This window comes from Gobio gobio (genome assembly GCF_949357685.1).
Source record: "Gobio gobio genome assembly, chromosome: 9".
NCBI lineage: Eukaryota > Metazoa > Chordata > Actinopteri > Cypriniformes > Gobionidae > Gobio > Gobio gobio.
In genome coordinates this window covers 30154405-30168498 of record NC_137115.1, presented here as the reverse complement: position 1 = coordinate 30168498, position 14094 = coordinate 30154405, and the positions used below count along the sequence as shown (strand labels likewise).

Genomic DNA, 14094 nt, shown 5'->3' with positions numbered 1-14094 from the left:
GTATGCTAATTATCAATAATTAACGTCTTGGCCAACAGTACAGTGAAGAGAATTTCACTCAGCCCGAAAGAAACTGCAAATGAATTTGCTCAGGGAATTTTCTTTGAAAAGGGTATTCTTAGTTTTGTGCTCTTGATAGTTTAAATGACACTTTTGATGTTATGTTCTTCTAATATATGTTATCTAATATAGTCTGACTTCATATTAAACATAAATGTGGTTTGAATAAAACCATTTTGTTTAGATGTTAGCACATGAAGCATATTTGTTAGTGTTATAACCAATTTACAGTGTAAATACAACAAAATATTCTGCCCACTGACAAAACCCAAGCTCCTGAATAAATGAAATGAATGCAAAAGCTTTGTACTGACCCGTTCCTTTGTTCCTCTCAGGTTGCAGTTCCAATGCAAGGATAAAACAAGCTTCATCCGATTTGCATTAGGTCCGTGAGCTTTCTTTTCGTGAGACTCAAAAGAAAGAACAAACGGTTTGATTGCTGTCTTACTTGCCTCACAAAACTGTATTAATTATTACCCTTGGTCAGAAGAGTTATGAACCTGAGCTAAACTTTATTCAGTCAGTCTCTGCACGTACAACAAATGTTTGGGCACACTTGACTGAATTTATGTTTTCCATGATCTTAAACTCTCTTTGCTTTCTGAATTAGTTTTGTAGACACATGCATTTATTTTCTTCTTTTAAATGAACATTTATTGCCTTTTTAAGACACATTGGAGTGAATAGTGAAGGAAAATCACCGTCCAGCATACATATGAGTCCTTCACTGTTTAAATGCATTCAGCACATGAAGTTGGTTGATAAATGTCCAAAGTGAGCAGAGCTGGAATCTAGAGACAAACAAAAAACTAAAAGAGTTTTCATTTGTGTCACGTTTTGATCACCATATCATTCCCATACATCCATACATCAGTTTTAATCACTAAAACTATTCTAACATGTACAAATGGAGTAGTTTGGACTGCTCTTTGAAGACATATTCTCTCTTTCATTACTTTCTCCCATTATGACAACTAGCCCCGTCATATTCAGCGAGAATTGCATAGTGGAAACAGAATAAACTCACTGTATGTTTCAAATAAATGGGAGGTTTATACTGGTATGTGCATCCATTTTATGAGTTTCTTAGATCTGATTATTATGCATGATTGTGTAACATCCAAAGCATGTGGATTTATAGGATCTATGTTGCCTATAGCTATAATTTTTCCTTGTTGTTTTTACAATGTCAGTCTTATGGTGGTGTTAGAAATTCCAGAACTGTTTGTCTGTCTTTCTATAGTTCTTCTATCTATCTATCTATCTATCTATCTATCTATCTATCTATCTATCTATCTATCTATCTATCTATCTATCTATCTATCTATCTATCTATCTATCTATCTATCTATCTATCTATCTATCTATCTATCTATCTATCTATCTATCTATCTATCTATCTATCTATCTATCTATCTATCTATCTATCTATCTATCTATCTATCTATCTATCTTTACTGTCTATTATTTTCGTAATTCTGACAGAAGTAAATAAAAATGTCTTATGTTTTCATCCTGAGTATAAAGAATCAGTCGAATTGCGAAATTTACTAGCTTTACTATGGCCAAAGCCTAGGTTATGAATAATAATTAACTCTTTTCGACGTTCGCGCATTCTTAGAGTGTCCAATCAAATAACTCAATTATTATTTAAATAACCAGCTGACTGTTGCCCACGTACAATCGGCGGCCAATCAGGTACGCCTAGTGAGCGAACGTCCCGTTACGTAATTAATATTCATGAGCTAAGCCTTCGCCGTAGTAGGGTTCGTATAGCGGGGTCGGTGTGTCCGGTCCGGGGCGCTGTTGTGCTGGTTTTGCGGTTCGAGGCTGCTCTTTGGAGGCAGATTCTCTCTTTCATTACTTTCTCCCCTGATCTGCAGTGTTTGTTGAGCGTCTGCCCGACTGGACCTGCTTCATCATGGCCGTCTGAATTCAGATCTGAATCCCAGTCTGATCCCTTTTTCTTACTCATCAACCTCGAGCGCTCTGGGAAGCATTTCTTTGGGATTTTACTTCATTTGTGCCAATGTTCAAACATGCAGCCTCCGCCAAGAAAGGTAAGAAACCAGCGTTGGAACAATATATATGTGTGTGTGTGTGTGTGTGTGTGTGTGTGTGTGTGTGTGTGTGTGTGTGTGTGTGTGTGTGTGTGTGTGTGTGTGTGTTTGTGTGTGTGTGTGTGTGTGTGTGTGGTTTAAAAAAAAATGTGATTTGCAATGTTGTTACATTGTCCCGAAGTTGCAACTTTGTTTCCAGCCGCTGTTTGTTTTGAAACAATGTATTAGTTTATTTGTAGCGGAAACGATGTAAAAAGAGTTTTCTCGAACAGTTCTGTTTTTATTGTTGTTTTTAAAGCAGCAGCGGTCGTGAATAATCCTGCAATACAGCACATATCTTACCAGAGATGATACACGAGTGTTTTAGAGGCTGTTTTGATCTCAGATAACGGTTAAACCATGCAGCCACGAGAGTCGTCTCGTTTTGTGTGTTTTTACTCAGACTGGACCCAGTCTCCATGCTTTTGTCAAATAGACGGACCACCGACCATTATTCTAACCCTAAAGTCTGACATTTGGTTACACACCTCGCTCGAATGTGTCCAAATGTCATTCACGTCGTGGAAATATGAGTTTAAAAACAAATGTCCTATAGAAAGGTGTTTTTCTGTCTCTCTCAGAGGTGACAGCAGGGGTGTAGGGTTTCAAACTCATGTCCCACAGGCTGTATGGAGGAATGTGAAATTCCCTCGCAAAAACATTGTATTCCTATCATTCCACACGCATTCGTGTATTTTAATCACCAAAGCATTGCATCAGAGCGTAAAATCCTTAAAGGTGACGTTTGACTTTTTGCAAAATGCTTTGTCTTGTGAAGAGGAGGAAGGCAGATAGCATGTAGCACAGGTTTACCCCACAATAACCCCGTTATTTTCGCAATATTATGTTTTAAAATGCATATATTAAACGCATATGCCTATAACAATCGTTTGATTTGGTCGTTGTTACGCTGATAATGGCTGCTTTGATTTAAATGCACGATAAATGAAGGTTAGCTTTTTCTATACATATGCAGGAGAATACAGTATATGATTAGCATAAATGTGTGTGCTTCAGAAAGATTAAAAGGTGCGTTTTCTTGACAGTAAATATGTAATCTAATGTCTATTTTAAACCAAATATGTGATCTGATCTGTGTCTGACATCAGTGTGAATATGTCCATGAAGATCTGATCAGCCTCTTAAATGCCTGGAAATGTGCTATTTTTGTTGATGCACTGTTGCTTTCCTGTGATGTAAATGCATGATGTTAGTGTTTCCTCCATCTCTGAGTAATAATGCTTCACCTGTACAGCTCAAAGTGTTGATGAGAGGCGTGCAGCCGGCTGTCATACTGTGTGTTATGGTGTAGCCTGCAACAATGTGTCCTGCTGATGCTGCCAGGGTTGGATACCGGGGCGATCTGTGTTATTTTCCATCCTCTTTGGCTTTAACCTTTAGGGAGTTGTTACAGAACCAATTATCTCCTCACCTGCCAAGTGGAGAACTTCTGTTGTAATTAACAGTTTCTCCCCAGATATTAGTCAACCTGCCTGGGCTCATTGGTCTGGTCCCATTGGGTTTTTCAAGGCCGTGTAGTCGCATTTAGGTTGTGAACCTCAGGTACCTTTATGCGTTTTATTTGAACACATGATTGAACCCAGGACCATGAACACTTGCAGGGTGTTCCATGGCCAGTTTTTAAAGGCACAGTATGTATAATATTTGGATTAAAATATCCAAAAACCATTAGAACAATGTTATATATTTTGTTGACTTGTGTTGTTAACAAATGTTTCCAAGAATGTTTAAATCCAGATAAATAAGCAATTTTAACCAGGACATGGACCGTGTCCGTCCGTCACCTATCAATGACATCATACTCTCGATTTCCGGTCGAGAAATTTTGTAGAAACCATGTGAACACCAAAGACACTTTAATATATTATGTGTTTTATAAGACAAGATAACAACTGTTTGGAGACATTTATAGACAGAAAACTGATTATTTTACAGTAATGCAGCATTTTCTCTGTCATACAATATGTTTTAAAATGAATTGCTTGTCATTTAGCAACACAAGTCATCCAGCATTTATTAATATGATATTCTAATATCGATGTAGCTATGCATTGTGCAACAAGTGTCTCATAGTAGCCGCTGAACGAACGCACAGATTAACGTTATGCCATCATTTTCAACATGCTCAAATGTATCCTATAAGATAAAACCGCGCTGCATTACCCCACATACGCTTGACCGGAAGAAGCGGAAGCGGAAACGGTGGCAAAATAAAAGCTCCGTTGCTGTCGAGCCGTGTGTCAATAGCAATCGCTTCAGCCGCCTCGTTCAGCTCCCACAGCACTCGGCCCTGCTCTGCTTCATACTACAGTAACGTTAATAATCTCATCCATGAACATGATTTCTGTCTGCGTCCTGTCCCGATTCTTTTCCACCGGATCTGAGGTGAAGACGACAACTCTCATTAATCCGCTCTCAATCTCGGCGTCATCAAGCTACGTCTTTGTTTTGAATAGGCGACTACTAGCGGCGAAAAACTACATAGTGTGCCATTTAAATTACATTTAATCTTCAGGACAATGGAATTTCTCTGATATATTTGTATTTTTTTTTTTTTTTGGCAATGCTATATCATTCAACCCACAACTTTCAGTTCCTTATGTGAGCAGTTAAAGGTCTTAAATGAAACAATCACCTGCTGCATTTATATTTGCAACTTCCTGTACACCTCTTTCCTCTAACTGGTATGACACTAACCTCTTAAAGTAAAAAATAAAGGTTCTTAATTGACATCTGTGGCTCCATGAAGAACCTTTAACATCCATAGAACTTTTCCATTGTAAAAAAAAATATTTTATAGTGGAAAAAAAGGTTAATCATAATTTTAAAATGTTCTTCAGTTCACACTAAGAGAAATTATTTTTTTTAAAAAGTTACTGTTTACTGAAATGTTCTTTTATGGCATTGCTAGTTAAACCCCTAATTTTGGAACATTTGTTTTTAAGAGTTTATCTATCTATCTATCTATCTATCTATCTATCTATCTATCTATCTATCTATCTATCTATCTATCTATCTATCTATCTATCTATCTATCTATCTATCTATCTATCTATCTATCTATCTATCTATCTATCTATCTATCTATCTATCTATCTATCTATCTATCTATCTATCTATCTATCTATCTATCTATCTATCTATCTCTCTATCTCTCTATCTATCTCTCTATCTATCTCTCTATCTATCTCTCTATCTATCTCTCTATCTATCTATCTAATCATATATATATATATATAATATTTGGACTGAATACTATGGTACGTGAATGTGGTATTTATACAGTAGTCAGTACCATGGTATACTAATGTTCTAAATGTGTCGTTTTGCTGATTCCTTACTTCTCTGTTTTTGATACTGTTTACTGATGCAGATTTTATAACATCTTTTTGTGTGTAATAGTTTCTAAAGCCTTCAGATATCATTAAATATGGATTTGTCATGCCAGGAAACAATTCCCCTGTCATGCCAAATAACACATTTTCCTCATAATAAAAGTACGTAATTCATCTTTACAGTTTTGTTATAATCATTTAATCTTATCCAGATTACGTAAATTGGAAACATTTCAGACATGTCAAAGCCTTGGAAGCATTTGAACTTTATGGTGATAAATTTCTTCCAATATGTCCATGTCTCTAGGAAAAATGCAAATAGGCCTATCTGTTTTCCATTTTGGTACAGTTTTTTTATTCGTTTCCACCGAAATTACCCGGAACTATTTGTACCAGGAACTTTTTCTCTCCCAGACCTGCTACTTTCTGCGTTTCCACCGCGGTCTAAAGTACCGGGAAGATTAGGCAAATTAGCCCGGTGACGTGAGAATGCGCGCGGCTGCTCCTCCCAGTCACCGACGGACATGCATCACTTTTGCGCGATACTGTCTGCAACAATAACAAGTGGAGAAGATGCAAGCAGCACTGCTTTTGCATACACATTACCAACACAGCTTATTTAAACGTGCACTTTCACCTGGTTTGACCATTTAATGCAAAATGGGATGATGGGCAATCCAAAATCTGAATGTGTTGTAATAGCTCAATTCCAAAATATTTTCTATAAAAGGATAATGAGGTCAGTCATTCATGACAGATGTGTGAAAAGTTAATTGAATGAAAACAATAGACTGAATTAAGCGGTTGAAAGATTAGGTACTAGACTGCAAGTATTTATTTATCACAATAACATTAGCATTCACTAAAAAAAAAAAAAATCACATGACTAGTATTACAATATGCTTCATTAAATGCATAATTTTAGAGACGTCTTCCTCAAATTTGAAATGAAGCAGGACCACACGTATGGCTTCACTTAAGTTGTGGTTATAAGTTATTATACTACATTCACATAGTTATACATTTAAAAATATAATATTTGGGTTTTCTAAATATGTTTATGTGCATATTCAGAAAGACTTGCGAGCAGCAGCCCTTTTATTTGCTTCCAACACTACAATTAGAAAGTGGTTATATAGTTAGAATGTGGAAATTAAAAAGACACAGTGACATTTTACACATTTGACTTTATTTTAGACAGATTAGTTCTTCCAAAATTAAAATAAGTGTGCAAAGACAAATAAATTACTAGAACAATAAAATGAAATTATAAAATGTGAAAACAACAATATAAAAAAGTGTATTTTTCAGTAACCTGTCCAAGAGCAGTGCCAACACGTACAATATATAAAGTACAAATGTGGTAGAGCAAATGCTTCATTCAAGCGGCTGGTCATTATGGCTACTTCTTGAACAACTGGACAAACTGTCCAAGAACAGACAGAAACCCAGTCTGAAAGTCCCTCTGCTGCCATCTGCTTTCTTCCGCTTCTGACTGGTGGAATGCCAGCTCTTGCCTCCTCATCTCTCCTCGGCCTGGCTCTCCAGTAACAGCTGAATATATTGGTCTCGCTGTTCTTGTCCATGCTGCAGGACGGCCTGGTTAGCATCCTCCATGTCCCTCAGTGCATCAAGAAAAGTCAGTCCCTTTTCCTTTTCCCTAAGTAGAAAAATTGCACAGAAACACATGGAAATTAATACACAAGGCAACCATGAAACAATAGAAACCATCAATTAATTATTTAGTGTTTTCACTACAAATAATGAACAATTGTTTGCCCAGCTTGAACAATGCCCAGTGTGCAATTTCTATCATTGGCAATTTAAGTTTACAATAAAAAACAACAAAACTACTCAAAACCATTATGGATTACACATCAGTTTTTAAATATATACACATTTTGTCAGCTTTATACCTCTGGCATGTGTGTGTTTCGGCAGGAGACACGGGACGAGGGCTAACGTACTGGTGACCGCGGGGGAAAACACGCTGGTCTCCGTTGCCTGCAATTCATCAGGGCCACCCGTTACGTCTGGAAAAGCACGTTGAAAAAAGTTACTGCAACGTTACACATCAACGAGTTTAATAGATGATACCAAGATGAGATATTTACCTTCAACCCACTCGGATTCCGGGATGGTTTCCAACAACGCACTAGCCGAGTCTTTCGTTACCGCTGCCCTAGAAAAGGACGGTCTGTCCCAACTAGGGTTGGGTATCGTTTGGGTTTTTTTCGATTCCGGTGCCAAACCGATACTTTTAAAACGGTTCCGGTGCCTAAACGGTGCCTGAACCGATACTTTTTTTTTTTTTTAAAGGCCACCAAACGAGGTGGATGACATTAAATGGCTTTTTATTTATTTATTTATTATTTAAATTGAACCATTTATTAAAAGTTTAATGTATACTTAAATGTATGAATATAAATAAATACAAAACACAATTTACTTATTTACAAATTATAATTGACATATTTACAAATTCACAGTAAAACCTAAGCCACCCAACTACAACAAGCCTAATATAACTCTAAACAGTTACAGTAATATCAGCAGTCGTCTGTATTCTTGCTCTGCTACAAACCAGCTTCGAGCTTCAGCTTTATTTTGAAATATGATCATATTCTCTGGCTAAATATTTTAGAACGCATCGCCTTAATGTTTCCATGGTGACGCGTCATGTTTCTCACATGACCCACAGCAGCCGCAATAGCGCTGACAGCTCGGCTGTATCGGGTTTATTTCGTTTTTTCTTTTTATTCAAAATATTCACAAACTTCTTAACTGTGTCACGAACTATCTGATGTTCAAATGTGTGAGTGAATGTGTGTTAGTTGATCTATAAAGCGCAATGGGCGGCGCCATGTTAGTTTGCGCCTCAGAATCGGATCTGTCGGATTTACAACACTTGAGTTCATTCTCGTCTCACGAAATACATGAAAGTAAGTGACCAGTGAACTGGAAGAAGAATAGAGTAAACTATATAGTTACTATATAATGTGCATTTATCTGATGTGAATAAAACACGTAACGTTAGTCAAATTATAACCGTCTGAAAGGATTGTCATTGCCGCTTTCATAGACATCAGTGTGTGTTTTTTGCTAGTAGCCTGCTTATGAGCATTTAAATGTCTGAAACCTGAAATAAACATGATGTGGTTGAAAACACTGAATAGTTGTCATGAGTTGTGATGTGACCAGCGCTGAGCGTCTGTCTCTGGCTCAGCCAAAGTGCGAAAGCACGTTTGAATTTTGGCACCGAAATGAGGAACCGAAATCTGCGTTCTGATTCGGTCCGGTACATACCGGTTATATAAGTACCGGTGCCATATTGGAACCGGATTTCGGTACCCAACCCTAGTCTCAACAACGCGTCCAGGCGGTCATGCCACTTGTTGATACGCCGGTCGGAACCGCTCCGGTTGTTATGATCCTTTAATTTCTTGTAATCTTGTCTTAATTTCTTTAACTTCTCTCTGCACTGTTTTCCAGTGTGACTGGAACCGAGTCGATATCTTCAGGTAACGTTATACCTTTTCATTGCGGGTCGCCGTTTCCACTTCCCGCTGGATGTCCTCCTCCGCATATATGCTCAAAGCCTGAACCTAGTCATCGGTCGAATTTTTTTGTTGAACTCCATTGTTGCAAAGAAAATATTTACTGAACGCAGAACCCACCTCGCAAAAAACTTGTAAAAATGGCGGTGGGGAAAAAAATGCTGCGAGAGCTCAACCAATCAGCATGTTCAGCGCCCAAGTCCCACCCCCGAAAGTTCCCAACCTTTTCAAAAGTACCACCTCGCAAGCAGGGCCGTTTGGAGGGGGAAATATTTACCCGGAACTTCATTTAGACCCTAGTTCCTGCGGTCGAAAAACACACAGAGTTCCCCCCCAAAGTTCCTGGTTCCGGGGGAAAGTTCCTGCGGTGGAAACGCGGCTATTGTTTCAGTTGACGTAATAATGTGTGTTTTTAATAACGTCTGGATGCTAAAAAAAACGTGCATAAAGCAAAAACCATCATAATTTTTAGTCCATCGTACCTCTACAATACATCTAAAATACATCTTTCGTAAGGACACTACGGCCTGGTTTCACAGACAGGGCTTAGATAAAGCCAGGATTAGGCCTTAGATCAATTAGAAAATTTTAAGTAGCTTTTTTTAAACATGCATTCGAAGAAAAAAAAAAAACACGACTGGTGTGCAGTGCATCTTGAGACAAAACAATGGCTCTGACATATTTTAAGATATGCCAGTGAAAGTTGCTTTCAGCTCATATGCATTTTAGTCTGGGACTAGGTTTAAGCCCTGTCTGTGTGAAACCAGGGTCAGCTTGTTCTTGATCAGTACGTGTCAGCTTGTTCTTGATCAGGCTTAAAACAGACCTGTGATTGCTCACCTTAAAGCTTAAATTAATATTGACCTATAGTTATAATGTATAGATATATTAGTCTTAATAAGGTGAGCAATATTTATAGTGTAATATAGAATAGTTTAGCTGAAGTGTTATATTCATGCTATTGAAGTAATTATTATTCCTGACCACCAATGGTCAGATTGTTCTGCCCACAAACTCATGCCATGCCATGTTTTGTTTTGCAGCATATTAAACTGGGACAGGAGAAAGAGTTTTAACGTCCCAAAAATGACACACTTCGGCTTTATTTACTCTCTTGTGACAGCGAGTGACATTTATATACATTTTTATAGAAAGAATCAATCATAAAAATGTGTCAATCTGCTCTGTTAGAGTCTGATTGCAGGATTTCTTTCTCTTGTTGTTAGGAAAGGTTGTGAATTTGCCATTGTGGCGCATGCAGCTGACTGGAGCTGGAAACACAATAATGAGCTCATGTGGGACAGAGTGTGTGTGTTTGTGCAACTGGCATGTGCCTTCCTCGCCTCTAATAATGTCGTCTGCTCTTCAGGTAAAAGTGACACAGGAATTGAAGAACACTCATACGGAGCAACTCGGCCGCCTGCACCTTAAACACCAGACAGAATGTGATTTATTGGAAGATATGAGGTAAGCCATTAAATGAAAACAGTGCCTAAAGCACGCATGCATCCATAAAAGTGAACAAATAAAACCAAATGCGGAGAGCGAGAGAATTCTCCCTGTTTTTGAAGACCTCTCGGATCGCAGGACCGGGATGTGACGAAGGTATTTCCTTTGGACTTCCTGCGGGCCAGTCGTTCCCACAGCTGGAAGTCATAACAGCGCTGCTCTTCTCTTTTTTTCCATTTTTTTTCTCTCCTTGTCTTCTCTTAAAAGGGATTGCGGGCTGGTTCAGAACAGGGGGAGGGAATCCTGTTAAAACCGCTGCTTTTGGACACGGAATTTATGTACGTCTTTGGCGTGTATGTGTTTGTACATGCTTATGGGTGTTTATGAAGTTATTTGACAGCGGCACACCCTCACGAGGGAGCCGAAGATGAAAATTGCAGTGCAATCATAATCTGCAGGCTATTTTGGTGTGTGTTAGTGTGATGGAGTGAAAAGAAGTTTATGTCCAAAAGAGACAGAGAGAGGATGAGGATGGGTTAAACTGCATTTTTTTTTTTACATAAGCGAAGTGTGTCTGAAGAGTAATTTCTAGTGCCACTAGTGGTAGGGTTAGTTTTTCAAATAAAACATGAAAAAATAATGACAATGTGGTTTTCTAAACATCTCCCCCTACCATTGCATTTTTTGTGCAAATTATATATATTATAAATTATATATGTTTATTTTGCATGCCATATTCTCTGGAATTTGTCACTTTTTAGTTTTTTAACATCTGAAACATATTGCCCCTTCTGTTACAAAGCCACTTATGTAATGCAAATAATACCAAGCATGCAAAAGTGCAAAACACACACATTTGGATTTGTGCCGAATGTTAGAGATACTCAAACCCATATTTATTTATATAGCATGTTTCCTACATGCTGGTAGGGAGAAAATATGCTTGCTTAAAGGTGTCATGAACTGGCTTTTTAAAAATATATATATACTGTTGTCTGAGGTTAAAGGATTAGTTCACTTTCAAATAAACTTTTGCTTATAATTTACTCATCCCCTTGTCATCCAAGATATCCATGTATTTCTGTCTTCAGTCGAAAAGAAATTAAGATTTTTGATGAAAAGATTTCAGGATCTTTCTCCATATAATGGAAGTCAATAGCCTCCAAACGGTTCAAGGTCCAAAGGAGAGGTTCAGTAGAGCTTCAAAAGGGCTTTAAACCACATCAAACGGTACCAGACGATCAATAAGGGTCTTATCTAGCGAAACGATCTGTCATTTTTTTTTAAATAAATAAAGTTTAAGTTTTATAAGCACAAATGCTCGCCTTGCTCTGTTCAGAGATGCGCGCTCGTGACGTCACGTAAAACGCAATTACGTTGAAAAGGTCACACTAGACGCAGGTGCAAAGACGTTTGAATATGTGGATACGGTCCTCCTTCCCATAGATATACATAATAAAGGCTAGATGTCTTACGGCGGAGTCTCTAACGTCATCACCGGCGGCCATCTTGTCACAGGCAGGGCTCTGTGGTACCTGATGTAAGGCGAGTGATCTGCATGAACACAAATACTCGTATCTCACTGAAATCTTGACGGATTTACAAATAGTTTGGTTTCTTACAAACGTTATTAACGTGGCTATAATTATGGATGCTTGAACAAATTATGAATAATTTTTCATAAGTATGCAGTGTCATAACTACATATCTGATGTTTATAACAAACCAAACAGTTTGAAAATCGGTATAAAATTGAGCAAGTTATGGTTATTTAAAAAGTACAAGCACCATAAAAACAATGTTACGAGTGAGCGAGCTGCCTGTGACAAGATGGCCGCCAGGTGCGGATGTCGACCTCCATTGGCCAGCAGCACGGACGAGACATCGAGCCTTTATTATGGATATCTATGCTCCTTCCGCTCATTTGTAAACACTGACTCGGTACTTCCGCCTGTGTCTAGCGTGACCTTTTCAACGTAATTGCGTTTTACGTGACGTCACGAGCGCGCATCTCTGAACAGAGCAAGGCGAGCATTTGTGCTTATAAAACTTAAACTTTATTTATTTTAAAAAAAAATGACCGATCGTTTCGCTAGATAAGACCCTTATTGATCGTCTGGTACCGTTTGATGTGGTTTAAAGCCCTTTTGAAGCTCTACTGAACCTCTCATTTGGACATTGAACCGTTTGGAGGCTATTGACTTTTATATATAAAATAAAATCTTTTCATAATCTTTTCATCAAAAATCTTCATTTCTTTTCGACTGAAGACAGAAAGACATGGATATCTTGGATGACAAGGGGGTGAGTAAATTATAAGCAAAAGTTTATTTGAAAGTGAACTAATCCTTTAACTTATGATGTTTGCGTGGTTTTTACATTCAGAAACATCATAATGAATAAGTAATAGGCTATTTTCTGCCTTGGTTTTGAGGCTCTCTGAAGAAACGGTCGGTTGATGGGCGTGCCGCACTGAAGACTTGGAAGTAAACGCCCACGTCTAGGATTGGATAAGATGTGCATATGTAATGACCTTCAGCTCCCCTCAGTACATGTGGGAATTGTTTTGAAAGCGTCTGGGGATTCGCTCACAGGACTCGCAAAATATATTTATCAAACAAACACAAAGATTCATCTCTCATCCACCTGCGATTGATTGGAATGTTGTCGCCCGATCAGTGAATATAACCGCAAACCGTACACACACACATACACACATACACACACACACACACACACACACACACACACACACACACACACACACACGTGTGCGCGCGCAAGGAAGGAATGTTATTTCACCCACCCGTCAGCAGACTGAAAAACACATAGCCCCGGGACGTTGGGCTTTTAAAAAAGTCAACATGTCCAGGTATGATCACGAATGAAGCTATAACACTTCAAATAGAGGGTTCTCCAGCCTGTGACCACGTGCTAAGGTATGTAATCAATAGATATCAAACGATCTGTAACAATGCAATACTAACACATCCAATATAGATGGCAGAGCATTGTGTTTTAATCTCAATATGTCTGCAAATCCAGTCTCGACCTGTATCTTGTTTACAATTGATTCTGCGGTGAAATGAAGTGAACAAACGCGCAATGTCTTACGCACGTGAGCTGGAACCGTCATGTTTATTGCTCGGTAGCGTGACCTGTTTAGCTCCACGAGTCGTGGCCGGGCTTGAGGCGGTGCTTCTGCATCCTATTACGTCAGTGGTCGACATATTCTGAGATCGATCATTTCCTGGGCCTGTTGTCAATAAAAGCTTTTCTTTGATAAACAAGGAAGTTTTCAGCTCTGAAACTTACAGGATATTCTTATATTATGATGAACTTTTATATTTTATATATTTGTGTTTATAATAAATACTTTATATCGAATGCCACTATAATTTGTTGTTTTATACTTATTTTTCATTCCTGTTCTGTTGTGAAAACCGTTCAATATAAAGAATTTGTTGTGGAGTGAGCGAAACTAAAATACATGTTTATAATGTTTGTAAAAGTTTTTTTTTTTGTTATTTATTTACTGGTATTTTACAATATTTCGAAATGTAAAAGAGGGAC

The 14094-nt window shown here is 38.1% G+C and overlaps 1 protein-coding gene across 1 annotated transcript in view; it reads left to right on the top strand.

Moving 5' to 3' along the window:
- The first annotated feature begins 1892 nt into the window (after positions 1-1892).
- Positions 1893-14094, top strand: part of fchsd2 (FCH and double SH3 domains 2) — a 94092-nt gene continuing 81890 nt past the window's right edge. Inside the window, exons 1-2 of the mRNA XM_079824978.1 lie at positions 1893-2120; positions 10442-10577. The gene's annotated coding sequence lies outside the window, so the exon portion shown is untranslated. The remainder of the gene's footprint in view (positions 2121-10441; positions 10578-14094) is intronic.